We start from the raw sequence: 19,706 nt of genomic DNA on the forward strand, positions 1-19,706 counted from the left end.
CTATATTCCAAGTCTCCAAAAAAAAACAAAAAAAAAACATATGATAACTTTGTATTAACTTAGTTTTTCAGTGCTTCCATATCACAATCATGTGACATCATGCACTTACACATTCAAGTGCCAGTTTTTTAGCTGAACCCAAGTCTGAATAAGACCTAAGAGCATCAGCTATTATGTGCGCAAAAACTATGGCAAAGGTATTAAGAAGGAGACAGAGATAACTGATGTGTGAGGGTTGAAAGACTGGCCGATGTTCTCTTAAATACCTGCAAACTGATCAGTCCAAGGGTAATCTGAGCTTCGGTCTCAAGGGAAATCAGTCATAGTGAACAGTATTGTCTGAAAAACAGCATGTGAAAATGTGCCAAGGCTCAGCAGGTAACTGAGATTCTGCATTACCAGAGATAGAAACACACAAATCACAATGCAGAGGATGAGCAAGCCAAGAAGGCATGTTTTATTTTTAACCGCTGTTCACAATCCTGTGAGTCTATCATAATGTCATGCATTTAAAAGGTCTTTGGGGACAAACCGGTTGTGCTTTACATATCTTGTGTGGAGAAGCAAAGTGTTTTCCTTTCAAGTAAAATCCTGTAGAATCTGCAGTTGTTTTGGTCTTTGTCAAGACTAGAGACAACAAAAATGAATGCATTCTGTATAAGAAATAATCATTTTCCCCAGCCGTGACACAGCAGGGTGCCCTTGTCAGGAGCTTTTCTCTGTAAATGTCACTTCTATTGAAATATCAACAGAAATGATTACAAAAGCCTTTCATCAAGGTGTTCCAAACATCACATCTATGGAAAGGTGCTGTTAGTTCAGCTTATTATGCGGTCCTGCCAAATCCCCACAAAACCGTATCCCCCTTGGACCCCAAACGATAGCTGTTTGTAATGCTGGATGATGTGAGTTGAATCATTTTTTATTGTAGCTTATGTAAATGCAGTCATAATTTCTGACTGTTTTCTGCTTTGGGCAAAATCTGATGATTTTTATCAAGGTACGTGTTTTCTGTTCATCATATAAAGCAATTGTCTCTCTTCACTAGGCATACATTAAACCACTCTATTCATATGGATTCATTGTATGGTGCATTTAGAAACATTCTGGATCTTTTAGGCTTTGGTTACATGGACTTTCAATCGAGATACAGAAACCTCTCAGGTTTCATTAAAAATATGGGTTTGGAACCCTAATTTCATATAGTGCATATACAGTATTCCAATAATTATTTTAAATAAATAGGGTAATAAATAAACAAAACTGAGATCACAAAAATGTGTATGATAGAGTAGCAGGATTTCTTCTTATTAGAGTTCTATATTAAATTCTATAATTTTCTGTCAAAATATGTCATTTCAAACCTGAAATAAATAATAATTTCACATTTAAGAATGAATATAATCAATTTTAGTAAATCTTGGCCATGTTGTACAAATTTGTTCCCTTGTTTTATTTATTTTAAAATGAGGCAACGAATTAGAACAATGTGGCAATGATTTACTAAAATGAGTGAATTAATTAAGTTGTGGGAACAAATTCTTAATTTGTGGCCATGAATTAACCAAAATGATGGAATGAATAGTTAATAGTAGGCAACAATTTAATACAACTAAGGAATTAATTCTTAATTTGTGATCTTGATTTATATACTTTGGCCCACATGTTAAACGCAGGGCTTATTTTGGTTATTTTATGGTGTTTTCTGGTCCATTTTGGAGCTTGACAGGTCACAGTGAATTGACAGACTCACTTTGGGGTCCGACTGAGGATAGGTTTTTATCAAGATGACATTATTTAAAACACTGCCCAGCTTTGTATCAGAGTCTAGAGTGCCTCGATCTCCTGAGCTCTGCCTGTCAAGACTTCTTTTGGCCTGTCCTCTCTCATTCATCATCCTCATTAGCAGTCTTCACATGAACAAAGGGTACATGCAACATACAGACAAACACACATGTCCTTTTTTAAAAGGAAAAGACTGAAAAAATTGGAGAAAAGCAAAAGGAATACAGTAGCTTTTCAGAGGGATGCAGCTATTCATTACCAGTCGAGCTTCTCATCAGGTTCAGGAAGCCATTGGTAGAGCTCATCTGAGAGGTGACTGCTAGCGGATCCCGGCCCAGACTCTTGGCTATTTTCATGGAGAACACTTCAGTGTAATTGCCTTCCAACTGAGGCTATATTTTGTTGCTGAGAAAATTGGAGCGCAGCACAGACCTCTCCTGCTGCAAACAGGTTTTCATTTCCCCCTAAACAAAAAAAGCAGGGAGAGTGACAAGCTTTAGGATGTAAATACCAGCTCGGCGCTGAACAGCCTCCTGCCATTTCGTGAAGGGGGATATTGAAAGTGCAGCTATTTGCACTGTTTAAAATTGCAAGAGTAGTTTATGTGCTTCACAGAATCTGTAAAAAGTGAAGAACAAGCATTCGTCTCCTTCCTGCTCCATTCATATCCACCTTGACAGGCAGGATTAAAATTGACATTCATACTAGATTATTATTGGCGTGACTGTAAGAGAACCTCTGTGCTTGAAAGTAATGAAAGAATTAGAAAATTGAGTACAGGAATTCATTATCTTAACCCAGTGGAAATGGTCTCGATTGTGATATGTAGGATTTGATTAACATAGATATGAATCCTCCATAAAATGTGTATAATTGCTGGAGGAATCATCTTGGGAATTATCTTGATGTATTAATTTTGGTAGTACATGATTAGATCATTAGAATATCATTAGATTTGCTACAGTAAAATGCAAAGGCTGAGGCTTTGCTTATGCTACCATTCTTTTCTCATATTTTGGTGTTTTGAGTTTTGTTTTAATATTTTAAAAATGTGATGGCAAAGCTGAATTTTTTAACAGCCATTACTCTAGTCTTCAGTTTCAAATGATCCTTTAGAAGTCATTCTAATATGCTGCATTTGCTGCTCAAGAAACATTTCTTATTATGGTGACATTTTATATTTTTGGGAAAATTTGGAGGATTTTTTTTTTTTTTTTTTTTTTGATAGAAATAACAGCATTTACTTTACTACCACTTTTGATCAATTTAACAGACTCTTGCTAAAAAAAAATAAATAATAATTATTAATTTCTTTCAAAAAAACACACACACACAACTATGGACATTTGAACAATTATATATTGTACATCGAACAATATATAAGTGTATATTTTCAGCTAACTCAGCTTGCTAACATAAATAGAAAAACATAAATGACATAAATGAATACATAAATGCATATAGTGTATCATACAAAGTGCCATCTAGAAACAAAAATACTTTTTCTCAGAACTAATAATACATAGATAAACTAGCTAATGTTTTGTCATCAGGGAATGGTTTAAGATTTAGAGTACAGCGTTTACGAGCAAAATTCATCTTACCTAACAATAATCATTTTCCACACAATCGTCAAAATAATATGTATATGTATATTCTGACCTACTTTTCAAAGTTTCCTTATTTTTTATTGAAATAGAGGCACTTTCGGCTGAGTTCTAATGTAATACTCAAATTCTGAGTAAAATAGCACTAGCAATCAAGTCTTTCTTTCTGTTTGATCGGGCACGATTAATAATTGAGTTGAATTTGACGAGTGTCTCATCTATTCGGTAGCAATTTCCTGGGCAAGAGAAGAGAAACTGATTGATGGCCTATTGTTGGAAATAAGTGAGACCTCTTTCCCACAAGCCAGCAGTTAGGAGCAAACTTTAATCTCCTCCTAGTAAACATTCATCTTACCCTGAGCAACATCTCTCTATGGTTCTTTTGGCATCTCTGTCGGTTTAATTAACTGGGATTAAAAGCCACCACAGTGTCTTCTATGGCTGGTTTATGAGTAGCACACTAAGAGGTCATCAGGGGTCCTACATGAAGGAAAATCCCATCACACAGAAGCAAACACTCAGTAAAGCTACTTATGAAGTCTGAAGGCCAAGTTTTACAATTTTAATCTTTGAAAGAGACTGGTTCTCCAGCTACTGATATACTGTAATAGCTGAATACTTTTCAGTTAAATACTAATTCTTAACTAGAATTAAAAGTTAGTGAACTAACTTTGATGTTGGCTTGGCCATCTTGGCCATGGGGCAAAAGAGCCACAGTACTTGTGTGCCCAACATTCTTGAGTTGCCCCGCTGCAAAAAAATAAAATAATAATACCATAAAATACCAATGTGTCCCTGAGCAAGACACTTAACCTCTAGTTGCTCCAGAGGCGTGCGACCTCTGACATATATAACACTTGTAAGTCGCTTTGGATAAAAGCGTCAGCTAAATGAATAAATGTAAGTGTAATGTAATAAAAAAATACACCTGCAACAGTCTTTTTCCATGGTCCATTGCTGTTTTCTTTTTTAATAAAAAGCCTAAGCTATGATAACAGCTAAGACAGGGTTGTCTAGCTGAATGCAAAAAAAGTCATGCAAAAACCATAATCTCCTAAATACCATTCAATTTAATCTTATTTTAATAGTACTGACAACATATTTTAAGTTATCACACATTACTGAAAAATTTAAGAAGGGACACTATTTATAGTATACTTAGGCGTGTCAAGAGCTAAACAAAAAGTCCTGTTTCATTACAAAATACTGTAACTTTTATAAACTTTATACTATCACCACAAAATGTTTATTAATATTTATTATAAAATAAATATTTCATAAAACTGAAACTTAAATATATTATTTCTATAGGCTATACAAAACAGAAAAGAAAAAAGACTAAATAATAAGGCTGAATAAGCTGATCTATAGCATGTTAAATGGTGGTTGCCTGTCTATGAATGGTAGCCTACAGCCCTCTAAGCTCACAGAAGTGGTTTGACCCAAGTCCTCAGCAGCCAATGACATTGACCTCTTCAAACTGATTTTTAACGTTTACTTCACGTGTATTTAACACGTGAAATACACGTTAAATACCCGCTGATTTTTCACGTATATTTGACCCTCTTGGCCTTCCATACACATTAGACGTGAAAAAAGGACATTGCGTTGTTTTGATATGGATTACTTTATCACAGAATATTTGTTCGGCAGCACTTGTTTGGTTTAAAAGTAGACATGTCAAGCTTTCTATAGAAATATCTCTCATGTCTCTTCGTTGTGTATTCATGGAGTTACAGTTCATTTTAATGACGTGTTTGTAAATGAAGATCAGCGCAGACCAAGGCTGCGACCAAGGGAGCGAATTTATTCTTATTTAAGACCTTTTCAAATTAAATTATATCGGCGATTGCACGCAATCTACCCATTAGAACACACCAAGAGCTAAATTCAGATGTTTCTGAACTGTTTAAAGTAATAACATGTTTTAAAAAGGTCTTAAAGAAGAATAAATTCGATCATTGTGAGCTCCATTTAGACAATGACTGAGCTGATCAGCCGTGATTCTTGCCTCGTCCTTTTTACTGCTCTCTGCCCAGAAATAAATTATTAATGAGCCCTAACCCCTGTACTAATCAGATATGTAAATGAATATGAATGAGTGGTGAATTTCTATTCAAAATGTTGCATAATACGGATTTATTATTTTGCACTCCTGACATAAATTACTAAATAACTCTCACTGCAACAACGTTTTATCAAAATATTCGTCAAATATCGAAGCTTGAGTCTTTAAACTTTCAATTGATGCACAGTTTGTCTAGATAAAGTAGCCTAGTGATGTTTAACGTGCTGTGAAAGTGAAACAATAATAAACTGGGGCCGTCGGCGATGTTTGACAGTAAAGGGGTTTTAATATTCAATCCAGCATTAATACTACCCATTTTCAATTTATTTCTCAACAGTTTATGTTCGCCAAGCTATTATGAATTTTGAAATAATCGTGTACTTGATTTGACCGATCTACCGACCACTGTCCTCTGAAGATGGAGAGATGGATGTTATTTTCACCTAAGACAAAAAAAAAAAAATCACACAAGCACTCATTTTGATCTCTATAATATATTCTTATAATTGTTTTGTGTTGATTCGCTGCACTGTTTTAATTTAAAAGGCTGTCCTGACTTTTTTTCCTTCCAGTATTCATAAACTGTATTACGCTGTCATATGGGCTGTTGATGAAGTGCTCATTTCTCTCTCGTCTTTCTCTTGTTTCTTTGGCCTGAGACATAATGTATTAATGAGATCCGATTGGGTAATAATAACATATGTTGGTTTAGCTTGTCAGTAGGGGTGGTTAATCTGTCTGATTTCCCGATTCGATTCGATTACGATTATTGAAGTCCCGATTCGATTAAAGTCGATTTTCGATTATTAACGATTCTCGATTAGCGATTATTGATTTTCCGTTTCACAACAGTAAGTAGTAAACAAACTGTGTAAATCATTACTAATAAATGGTAGAAACAAACCGAATGCATGTAGCGGTTGGGATTTTCAGTTTACTACATGCAGCAGGCACTCTGATTCCATGTATGGGGCACATATATATTATTCATATGACACACAAACACAAGTAGACAAGACCGGTTTAGTTCAAAATCTATGCCCCGTGTCACATCGCCTCTGCTTCTGCTATGAGCAGCGCGGCCAGATCTGCCTCGCGCACGCGCCGAGTGTGCACAGCTCGGACTACAGTCAGTGGCATTGCTACTCTCCACCTTGCCTCCTAACTGTCCTATGAATACTTCGACCTCGTCTAATATACCCAGAGGCATTAGACAAAGTCTCCACTACAATACTGTCACCGCGATTGCGGAGAGGTGCGGTCAGAAGACAAATATACATGTCTAGCGCGGAAAAAATCTCCCGCCTCGTCCCCGCAACAATAACACGCCTGCTAATTTCGCAATGAACACTCCGACCCCTGCAAACATTGTTCACACTTCTGACATTTGGCAAAGGACCATTTACATTGGGCAAAGGATTCACCGTTTGTGCTTGGTGTAGGGCTATACTTTCACTTTCAGTATCACCGTCATCTTCTGAATGCAGATATTCCCCTTCAGAATCAGTGTCCGCGAACAGAAGTCCCAACACTTCATTGCGGGTTTATTGAAGCTTTATTGATGCCATTAGATAATAATAATAATAATAATCTAATGCCAATACTCGCTGACGTTGACAACATTGGTCAGATAAAATGGCTCACTCTCACACTAGCTCCGCTTTTTTTCGCTTTTTTTTTTGCGCTCTCGAAGATTTTGTTAAGGAGCATGACGTTTTTTTGAGTCAGAGATTAAGTACTACATGTCTGCGATCTGGTGCAGCGGAGGTCGCGTGAAATTTGACACCCTATTTGACAAAATCGTACGTTTTATTCAGTGCCGTAACTCGACCCTGGCACCAAGAGGGCTAGAGCTCATGCCATGAAAACCAAATTGAATCCACTCGCTTGCTTTGAGCCCAGATGGAGCTGGGTGGATCGGTTGGTTGATCGATCCTGGTTTTTCCATTTTACACACCTGCTCTGGCTGCTTGCTAACTGGAACTGGGCGCGTTCGTGACGTTCAACTCCCGGTATAAAATTTTTCACAAAATAAAATAATGAAAAAAAAAAAAAAAAAAAAAAATCGATTTTTGAAAATTTAATAATCGATTCATACTCGTCCATAACATAATCGCGATTAATCAATAATCGATTTTTTTCTCCACCCCTACTTGTCAGTGTGTTGCTGTCCCTGTCCGCGATATGCGCGGCTCTCTCTGAGACTTATACTTGCTCTCTCTCGTGCACACGCGCCATCAGCTGCTCAGTTCAGTTTCCCGCAGCGCGGGGCTGAAGCCAACTTGATGTGTTGAATGCTCGGACGCTGCAGTGTTTTAATGTGAAAGGCTGTAAATGTGTACTTCAAGTGTTCAGAGAAATACATCGCGAGCTCACTGTGACGTTCAGCCTGATGATTCAGTTAGAAACCAGCTAAGACCAGCGTGACAGTGGCCAAAACTACTTTAAAACCATTTAATATATTATTCAAATTGTTTTGTGCCGTTTCGCTGCAGTGTTTTAATGTGAAAGGCTGTAAATGTGTACTTCAAGTATTCAGAGAAATACATCGCGAGCTCACTGTGACGTTCAGCATGATGATTCAGTTAGAAACCAGCTAAGACCAGCGTGACAGTGGCCAAAACTACTTTAAAACCATATAATATATTATTCTAATTGTTTTGTGCCGTTTCGCTGCAGTGTTTTAATGTGAAAGGCTGTAAATTCTCTTTGGACTTCAAGTGTTCAGAGAAATACATCGCCAGCTCGCGAGCAGTTGGCTGCCGCGAATATATCATGTTATTACTTTAAACAGTTCAGAAACATCTGAATTTAGCTCTTGGTGTGTTCTAAGGTGTGGATTGCGTGCAATCGCGTTTTTAAAAGGTCTTAAATAAGAATGAATTCGCTCGTTGTGAGCTCCTTGTAGACAGCCTGGGCTGAGCAGCAGTATTTTTAACCAGTTTAAAAGTGAAACGAAACCCGACTCCGCCCCTAAATCTCAAAACTACTTTAAAACCATTTAATATATTATTCAAATTGTTTTGTGCCGTTTCGCTGCAGTGTTTTAATGTGAAAGGCTGTAAATGTGTACTTCAAGTGTTCAGAGAAATACATCGCGAGCTCGCTGTGACGTTCAGCCTGATGATTCAGTTAGAAACCAGCTAAGACCAGCGTGACAGTGGCCAAAACTACTTTAAAACCATTTAATATATTATTCAAATTGTTTTGTGCCGTTTCGCTGCAGTGTTTTAATGCGAAAGGCTGTAAATTCTCTGTGGACTTCAAGTGTTCAGAGAAATACATCGCCAGCTCGCGAGCAGTTGGCTGCCGCGAATATATAATGTTATTACTTTAAACAGTTCAGAAACATCTGAATTTAGCTCTTGGTGTGTTCTAAGGTGTGGATTGCGTGCAATCGCGTTTTTAAAAGGTCTTAAATAAGAATGAATTCGCTCGTTGTGAGCTCCTTGTAGACAGCCTGGGCTGAGCAGCAGTATTTTTAACCAGTTTAAAAGTGAAACGAAACCCGACTCCGCCCCTAAATCTCATTGCAACTGTAGGGGCGCAATTTTTTTTTTTTTTTTTTACATTTAAAAATTAATAAAAAAAAAACTTTAAGTCTGATCACTCTGAAAAGATATAGCACACACCACCCCTCTATCCCGCAGGTGTCTGCCGAGTTTGGGGCTTGTGGCTTTAAAGCCCTAGGAGGAGTAGCGTTCAGAATTTTTTTCTCAGAAGAATAATAATAATAAAAATAAAAATAAGTTTAAATAGCATAACAACATGGCAAAGTAGCAAGAGTTTTGCTGAAAAAAAAAACTGTTCTCAGACTAATTTAAGCAGCATGTAAAGTGTGTTTTATAACGTCAGTTAAATTGTATTGCAATATTCCTCTGTCATGCCATACATCCTTGTTCATATTAATAGCTTACTATGAATAGTGTTTTGGATTCATTACACATACTTGCTGTCACCATATGTTTGGTGTACTGACACCACAAGCTGTCTGTGAACATGCATCACATCACTCTCAACTCACAGAAAGCATCCAGAATGAATCACTACAATGTACGTGTGTTTCTATTTCAGTGATGATGAAGTATAGATGTTCAAAAATAAGTTTGAAATAAAAGCACTTAAAGGCTGCTGGAAGTCATAAATACATGTTTGTCCTTAAACTAATATGATGCAAATCAATATGCTGACAACACCGGCAAAAATAAAAAAAAGAATAATCTCTTGATGCCCTTGAAAAAGCCACTTTAAATGACATAATCGATCAAAGATTAAGCAGGTATCAAAGTGCAGCATTTCTCTCAGAATTTGCTCAGACCTGGTAAGACTAAAGAATAGGGGAAAGTCTTCATTTGATTTGTCTACTTTTGTAATAAGCATTCAGATGATTTCTGTCAAGTGTTCCAGACCTTGATGGAAGCAAATTGGTGAAAATTGTTGTCTTGTGTATTTTCAGAGTACCAAATGTAAGCCATGAAAGGATGAGCATCACAGTGTTTTTACCATGTTTAAGGGCTGTTCTAGCTCCTTTAACCATGGTAAAGTCGCTGTAACACAAAACCTAACATCATCAAAATATACCAATGTTTAGTTAATAGGTACAATGATTTGTTTGGGGTCAGTAATATATACATAGAAAATAGCTATGTTAACTTATGATAGTATTGCGCATTATGATTGTTTTTACTGCATTTTTTATCAAATAAATTCAGCCTTGTTGATCCTAAAATACTTTTTTCAAAAACATAAAAAAAAATCTCACAAATCACAAACTTCTGAACAATAGTGAACATTTAACAAACTACTTCAATTGTCTGTGTTCAGTCAGATTTACTGAATAGAAAGTGTTTATGTGCCTGTCACCGCATGTGTAGCTTCAAGTCTAAGAGAAGTCTTTTCAAACAATGGACATTTTTAAAACAATCGTCCATTGTGTTGATAAATCTGTATACAATGACTTTTCAATGTGTTTTTCCCTGAGTCAAAATATACTCAGCATGAAACTTTTCATGCAGCTTTGCAGTCCTTTTACTAGCAATATGTCGAAATATGTGCTGCTTCTGCATGTGGTGTGAGAAAAACCTCACTATAAGCAGTTTACGGTTTCCAAGCAACACACTGTAGCAACTTGTCACTTTACTAAACAGTAAAATTTGCCATAACAAGTATGCATTTAGCATTGAATGCAGCTCATTCATTCAGAATTAAAATTTGGATTTTATACAAGTATAATCTTCTGATACATAAAATGCATTTAATTTGTCTGATTAGCTGTCAAACAATAAATCGCGAATAATCGCATACAAAATAAAATATTTTATTGATATAATATGTGTGTATACTGTATATATTTATTATGTATTTATATATAAATACAAACACATGCATGCATATATTTAAGAAAAACATATGTTTATATATTAAATATATTTATATATAATATAAAATATAAGGGTTTGAATATATAAATGTATAAATGTAAATGTTTTCAAAATAATGTATGTGTATTTATATATACATAATAAATATACAAAATACACAAACATGTATAATGTAAACAAAAAGGTTTATTTTGAATGCGATTAATCGTTTTGATAGCAATACTGATTAGTATAATAATTTCATATGCATTCCTTTATATAATCGTCTTTCCTAACCTGAGAACTGTTCCTGATGGTGTGAGTGTGATAGTGAGACAATGTAAAGGTTGTGGAAAGCCTGTTTTTGAACAGATCGAGGAACAGACAACACTGTCATCAAAAATAACTCTGCAGATGTCTGAGAGAAATATTGCCCAGAAAGAGCACACATGGTCTCTTCACATGTGATGAACGAGCCTCTATGCATTTCTGCTCTACATCTCTCCCCCATTCTTCACATCCATCTATTTTTGGTCCAATGCTGTTCGTTATTGGTGGTACCACCTGCAAAGCCTTTAATTAGCTCACATCTGCTTCGCTCTCTCCCAAACTGATGCACTTGGCGCCCCCACGATGTAAAAGACCATCATGAAGCATAACCCCCCAAATCAAAAGGTCATCAGGACAAAAGGAAGCTAAAACTGCTAATACTGGATTCCATGAAGATTGTAGAATGAGATGTCGTATTATGAGCGGGTGCGTTTTTTTTTCTAACACACAGAGAATGGAGTCTTCAAAGAAAACCCTCGTCATGTCGAGAGAAACAAAACAACAGGGATTAAATATAGATTTCTCTGCTCTTTATCAGCCAAGGCAATCTCAAAAACAAAAAGCAATCAATAATGCTCAAAAGAAAACGAGAAATGGGACAAACAATTTTAAGAGCATTTCAGTGGGGACTTGTTTCTGTTCTGCTTTCAAGTTTGTTTGTTTTTTCATTTTTTTGCTTTGTGTTGCAGGACTGCGCCGGAGTTACTCTTGCAGTGTTTGTAACGTAGTGCTGAACTCCATCGAGCAGTATCACGCACATCTCCAGGGCTCCAAACACCAAAACAAGTGAGTGTCCTGAATGATACTCCCCTCTTTCAAGTCTTTCCAAGAAACTGCTCTCTTGATAGTCAAGGAGGTTAATGGAGTTACCATTAATGGTTCATATTAAATTTTTAAATATTATTTAATATTTCATTTTTTACAATAACAGAAATAAAAACACAGAAATATTTTATTTTTATTTTTTTTACTTTTGATTCCACACATCTGTGTCTTGACAAATCTGACTGACGTTTATGACATTGTTAAAATGTAGCATATAAAAAGACATGTGTTTGCAAACAGATGATACAATTATATTATATGAAATATAACTATTAGCATTTTAGAATGTTTTCTGAAAGATCATGAGACACTGCTGAAAATTCGGCATTGCTGTGACGAGAATAAATACATATTTTAAATATTTTAAAATAAAATACAAAACAATATTACAACAATATTACTGTTATAAAACTTAAGGTTATTAGCCTAGTACAAACCCATACTTCCTGTTTCACAACAGGTGTATATCAATACAGTCTTTAAAAACTTTCATCCTTCTCTTTAAATCTCTTTTAATCCCTCATGTCTTCTCTAAGATTGGTTTATCGGTCATATTTCTTATACACAACCTGACATCTACTGCTTCTGTCCTCAAAGGGAAAATCAGTGGTCACCTTAGTTATCATAGTCTGCTCAGGTCTCCTGCCTCCTGTTGAGTTCAATAGAAATCAATGAAATACTGCCATAACTTTCCACAACGCACAGTCAAATCCTGCAGGATACCTTTATGTTTGCTGTTGACCGGTGGGATATCTGTGATTAAAACACTCTGACTTAAGGCTGCAATTTTAAAACATCAGTTTCATTCTTTCTTTGAACTCAAAGCACAGCTTCCTACTAAGAACCATGGGATGCTACATTCCCATTAGCATTCTTAAAGGGACAGTTAATTTAAAAAACAACTCACCCTCAGGTTGTACCATATGTTGATTTTTCTCACACAAGGAGAGGTTTTGGAGAAGTTTCACCGTAGCTTTAAAATAAAAAAATGTTTGTAGATAAATTATTATAAATATAATTGATTCATGTGACTAAATGTAGTCATCAAACCAGACTTTTTATGCTTACTGTAAACAGTCAACAAGTCATTTGGAAATTTGAATTTCATCTTATTCTACTAAAGTCTCTTTAAGGGAGGTTTTTAGGTAACCATGTAATGGAACAGTTTATTGAACCTTTCTACAAAAATAAAATAAAATAAAGAAATAAAATGCAGGTGAATTTTTGTTGAGTGTATTTGATACATCAGGCTTTTATGGCTCATATAGCAGGATATAGGAAAATATGGAGCTCATATTTCCACTTGTGTAGGAACAAACCCCTAAATTTATTCTGAGCAAAAATATGGAATTTGGTACAGTTGCTGATATTTATATGGCAAAAAGTTCTGATAGCGTGTAATTCATCAGAGGTCTTAGAAATGTGCATATCAAATATTTACAGTATAAATTTGATTTGCATATCAAATATATAAAGTAGGATTTGTTAACTTGACCAGCAAAATGTTTTTAACCAGCTCGTTTTCTTTCTGATTAAGTGAAGGAACAGCAAAAAAAAAATCATTATGCTTCACAAGCTAATTTTTGCTGGTAAACATTTTAGCTAAACATCTAGATTAGCCTGAACCATCAGAAAGGTTCATGCTAGACTACAGTGGTTATTTAAGCAGGTTGGTATAACATGATGTTTTCTATTCAGACCGAGGTGGGTAAACATTGCCAGCTGTGAGCACTTAGAAACAATTAAAGTCACTTCTTGTTTCCGTCTGGCAGAGTCCTCTGTGCATCGGCAGTGGTGTTTAGTTGATCTGCCACCCCGTTTGCCTCCAAATACACCCAACCGCCTCTAGCAGGACATGCCTACCAACCTCATAATGAAATAAAAATGATTTAAAGCAAGAAAATGAAGTAAGAGAGAGGAAAAGGAGTAGCAGAGCTCCCGCTGTTTGTCCAATCACATACACGGTTGACAGAAATGAACCCACCTTCATACGAGGAACTGTAAGGTTTAGAGCCTGTGGTTATCGTCTTCACTTCGAGGCAGCTGGCCCGTTTCTGCAAGCTTTGTGAGACGATTACAACTGCTTCCAGCAACCCCTAATTGCTCTTCACAATAAACCAATTGATTAACATGCCAACAGAGTCGGGGTTGGGCAGGAGGACTCCAGCTGAAATCCAAATCACTACTATCTTACAATCATTAATTGTAATTAGAGCTACATCCTCTCGTACTAGGAATCACTGACAGCCAGGAAGAGTATTGATTAAGGAGGATGTTTCCCTATCTTGTCGCTGCAGCGGGTCGCTGCGCATTCTGATTAAGCAGAGGAAAAGTTCATGTAAGGGTCTGTTTTGCATTAAGACAGCAAAAAAAGGACAGTTTTTGTCTTGTAACCCTCCTGCAGAACATCAGTGCTCAGGATGCTGTTGTGGGAGGACAGCGTTTCCGATCTGTGCACAACACGAGCAGCTTCCTGCTACATACACATTAACTTTCTTTGTTGTAAATGAACCGCTGCAGTCCACAGCCGTTAACATGCTTTGCCAACCTGCATTTAGCAGTGAATACAATATATCTTAAAATGAAATTTCTCTTTCAAGTTGCATTTGTAAGCCCAATTTTTTTTTCCATTTGTATGGACAATTGAACTGGTTTATGCTTTAAAAGAAAACAAAACAAAAAATCCGTGCTATTATCCTTTTGGTGGTTAAACATTGCATATATTTATGTTTGTCAGCAGTTTTAGCTACTTTAAATTCTGAGTAGCATCCAGTCTATTTTATTATATTATAGCATCCATTGTCCTTCAGAATGATGACATATACAGTACACTGAGACACACACAACATTACGGGGGCAATTCTCTCTCATGCTGAGAAACACTCCCTCACACACACTCATCAGAGGGACTCCAGAGGCCCGGATCTCTCATGTTGAGACACAGACACACACTCTAATCAGAGGAGCTCCAGGGGCCCGTCCCGCTCATACTGATGCTCAGCAGATGGGCAAAAGGGGTGTAATATCTGCCAGGTTGGTTTCATTATGTAGGGCAGCAGGCAAAAACCACCTGATTTCATTTTAAACTGCCAGCATGCTGGGAGATATTGTAGAGTGTTGAATAGAAATTTAGCATTTACAGTCTGGCCTGTTGTTGTAATGTGTTTTTTTTTTATGTAAAGTGCATAGTTTTGGGTGAACTCTTTCTTTTGATAGCTTCACTAACTTATTACAGTTATTTAAATGTTCAAGGTCATATTTGGAATTGTAATGAACCATTATCACATACAAAAGGCACAGCAGATGCTCATAGAAACCCCAGCTGTGTTTACTACAATTTTATCTTTGTTTTGAACCTAAAAACTACAAATTGAGGTTGAGTCAGGATGAGAAAGAAACAATTAAATACAATTGTGAGATTTACCTGCATTACGCATGACTGTTTCTGTCTGGTGTCAGTCTTTATGGTAAATCAGATAGTATACTGTTTTCTGTGGGCATTCTGAGACTGACACCAGACCTGATTGGAACCAGTCAAAGTTGCTGAATCATAAATGTTCAGAGTTACAGTATTACAATTTACTGCTAAATTATCAGCAATGGCACATTTAAACTGCAGTATGCTGTGGTGCTTATATGAGTAAATTAATAAGTAAATTAATAAAAACTCAAAAAAAAAAAAAAATACTGATGATAAAACAAATGGAAAATTGAAATATAAGAATTTCTGTTTTTAAAAATATACACACAATAAAAAATTTGTTGTGCACCATAAATGTAACTACAACTTACATTTAAATATATAAAACAAAATAAAAATGCATTATACAAACTAACTAAATGTTACATAAAATAAAAAGTGGAAACCCTCCAATAAGTAAAATCTAAAAATTGTCATTTTCAATAAAAACTTAAATTAAAAATATATAATTTAAAACCCCCAAACCTCCAAAACAAAACAAACTTCAGATAAAAGCAATAATAATCAATGGTGCAGATGGCTACAAAAAAAAAAAAAAAATATATATATATATATATATATATATATATATATATATATATATATATATATATATATATATATATATATATATATATATATAAAATAAAAAACGAACAAATCCATATCCAATGATTTCTATCAAATTAAGCTCTTAAACTTTAGGGAATTAAAGCTCATCTGTGAAGTCATTATCATAGTTATTAAGATCATTTTCAAAATCTCATAGTAAATTTGTCAAGTGTGCAATAAGAGATAGAAAATGTGCTTCTATTGCACCAAAAAAAGAAAAGAAAAAAAAAGACCTGACTTTTTGAATGCAGACACAAAGATTTTATAGAATCAGTGTTCAATATACTGTGAGTCGTAAAGTGTTTTTTTTCTCACGCCATTAAATAAGAGGAAAATTCAGCCAGAAGGAACTGCTGCTAATGTGAGGGAAATTGATTTTTGAAGACCAGGAAGGATAATGATAGCAGTCTAAAAAAAAGTCATAAATGAATCATGAATTCCCATTCAGCTGTACAGGCTAGTTGGAGATCTGAGCGTCTGAACTACAGACAAAAGCTTAACTATTGTCTCTTGATTAATGGTGAAAAATGTAGAATTGGAAACCAATGTACAGATTAAATGCTCAGCCTGTCCTCTCTGACTTAAGGGATGTTTCTTGTCTTTTTCCTCTTATTCTCCACTGTTCAGTCTCATATTACCCAATCAAGCGTTCCTTTGAAGACCAGCAATGACAGTCCAAACTCTGATGGCTATAATTATCTGAAAAGCAGGAAGGGAACGTCTGAGAGACTTCCTGCTTTAAGAGGCGGAGGAAGAGCTGTCACACACCCTGCCACCCCCTGCTGTAGCCCGTATGTGGAATGAGCTCTCAATCTGAAGTTAAATTTTCACCTGTCACTACTGCAGACTTCACAAAATCGTTGGTGTTAGATTAATGGAAAAGTTAATCCAAAACTTATAGTTATTGTCATGTTGTTTCAAATCCATATGTTGTTATTTTCTCAAATCAAATTGAGTACATAATTACAGAACTCTGATTATAGTGAACTTCTCCAGTGGTGAGTGAAATGTGCATTTTTGCATCAATCTACCTGGTTTTCATCACGATGGAAGTAATCAAGCGCTATCAGATGGCCACGCATACGGTGCATTTTCGGTTCAGCACACCTAACCATCAGCATCTCTTCTGCATGAGCAGCATTTAGCCTCTTGCTTATATCAGAGTTTAGTTTCAAGGTGACACTGTAGGACAGCTGATGGGGCATTCACACACAGTTGAGATTTCAGCAGTTTGCAGTTTCCAGCAATGTGAGTGACAGCAAGTCCTGAAGGGATACAATATGGCTGTGTCCTTCAATGCAAAAAAAAAAAAGTTGTAAAAAGTTTAACCTCATGCAAATGAAAAGAAACGATTCTTTAAATAACAGTGAATACACTGAAGTACACTAGTGTCATTATCATAAATTATTAAATCAACTATTATGCTCACCATTTTTATTTTGACAATTTATTTGAACAACCGATGATGGACAAAGCTCTTTGCTTTAAATAAGATCTTTATGATATTAACATTTTTAACAGATATTTCGTAATTCAATTCACCAGTGTCAATATCACAAAAGAACTAATACTAGCCTAAAATAATAATAAATAATAAATAAAAGCTCACTAAAGACAGGTAAATAGATAGCAATTAAAATAAGAATAAAAAACTAATTGCAAGCAATAGGACAAAAAGAAAAAGAAAAACGTAGAAAAAATAAAGAAATACTACATACAGTACATTATATAAAGTAATCAAATGTATAAAAACACTGCTATTCTTTACTTTTTAAATTAATTATATATTTCTTCTTATTAAAATGACAAAAGTGATTTAGTTAAGAGCAGTGAGAGATTTTCTCTTTTTTTGTTTATTGATTAACATTAACGATAGGAATATTAGACTGCTGTCACTTTAAGAGCTGCCCGGATCCAATATACAGTTACACGTTTTCTTTTGCTGCTGTTTGCTTTCACTTAAGAACAATAGTCCAAAATCTTCACCTGTTGACAAATTTCTACCGGTTAATCATGTCTACCAGTATATCGTCCACCCTTAATGGAAATATTGAATAATAACCCCACTAATTATATTCATTATACAATTGGGGGGTTGGGCATATTACCCCAAGGTTATAATTTAATCTTTTTACTTCAAAAATTATAAGTTTTATTAGCATTTTACCATATTCGTCTTTTAGCTTAAGTATAAATAATAAATAACATATATATTATATATAAAATCATAATGCTTGCATAAAGCTAAAAAATAAATACATAAATAAATAAATAAATAAATAAATGCTACTTTTTAGTAATACAATGCAGCCACTCAGCAACCTCAATCAATACAATCAGTATGTGTGAATGTTTCTTCTTCTGCACCCAGACCTGCATTTTCAACACTTCAGGATCTGAATCGTTGTCTCTTCAAATGCACATTTAGCACACTCCAAATTTAGGGATATAATGATATGGCAGATAATGAGCAGCAGTTTGATTCAAGCTGTGCTCTTACATCCTCAAAGAACCCTGTGATTGTCTGCACATCTTTCCGGCTCTGATTTACCAGAGTGGATGATGCAGTAACTCACTGTCCCCAGCACTGACCTCTGACCCCTGCAGACTGCCAGACAGGTTGTTATAATCAGCCACAGACAGATGATACTGTCTGAAGCGCAGTTGGTGGCCAGTGATTGTCTCACTTCACTGTGACCAGAGAGCTTGTGGTACAGGGTCACGCCAGGCTGTGCTGACAGAATGTGTTAGCAGTGCTTACCCGCCGCTGGCTAGTGTCACCCTCTCTAGAGCTCGAGGGTGCACCGCTGGAGAAAGACTGACTGGTTTAACATCTGCGTCCCACTCCCACTGCGTCCTCTAAAAGCATAATGCCACTCTCTTTCTGCCAGTGAGGCTTGGGCCATCATTTTCTGTAGCGTCACGCTAACTCAGCTGAGTCATACCGCTAACACCCAAACTCTCACTCAACCACAACACGTCAGCCAAGATGCAACAACCACACAGTACTGGTTTCAAAACGCACACATCTCCCTCCTAGGACCCACAAAAATAGAAACATATGAGACAAGCACTAAGATACAATTAGAGCTGCATACATATTTAAAAAGGCTCCGTGTTTGACTTTTAAGAACGCATAAACATTTTTGAGGGTGCGGAGCGAGTCAGATTAGGTGGGAATGAGTAGATAAATGCCATTACTTTGAGCATTCTATTCATTCTATTTATGAATTTTGAAAAGGTGTCTCATAAATTGCACAAAAAATATTAAGCACCACTGTTATCAACACTGATAGTAATAATTAAAAAAGTTTACCTCAATGTTACTATGCATTACTATGCATATGAGTATATCCATATTAATTGTATAATATTAATATTATAATGTATAAAAATATAATCTGGTAAAAATAGAGGAATATAACAGGATCAGCATTAAAGAGTGTGAAAACACCTGCTTTAAAGGACACAAGTGAAATTACTGGTGTGTTTCACTGAAGTGAAAGGTTTGAGAAGCAGGATATTTAAACAGTCTCCGTTTGCTCTTTATTTAGTCTCAGTGGTGTATTAGAAACAACTGATACACTGAAGTGACCTAATTTGCGATTTTCTTTCCAACAGGATGCTTCTTAGATGCATTGTGCTCATAAGAGTTGCAC

The sequence above is a fragment of the Carassius auratus genome, unplaced genomic scaffold (genome assembly GCF_003368295.1).
Source record: "Carassius auratus strain Wakin unplaced genomic scaffold, ASM336829v1 scaf_tig00214575, whole genome shotgun sequence".
NCBI lineage: Eukaryota > Metazoa > Chordata > Actinopteri > Cypriniformes > Cyprinidae > Carassius > Carassius auratus.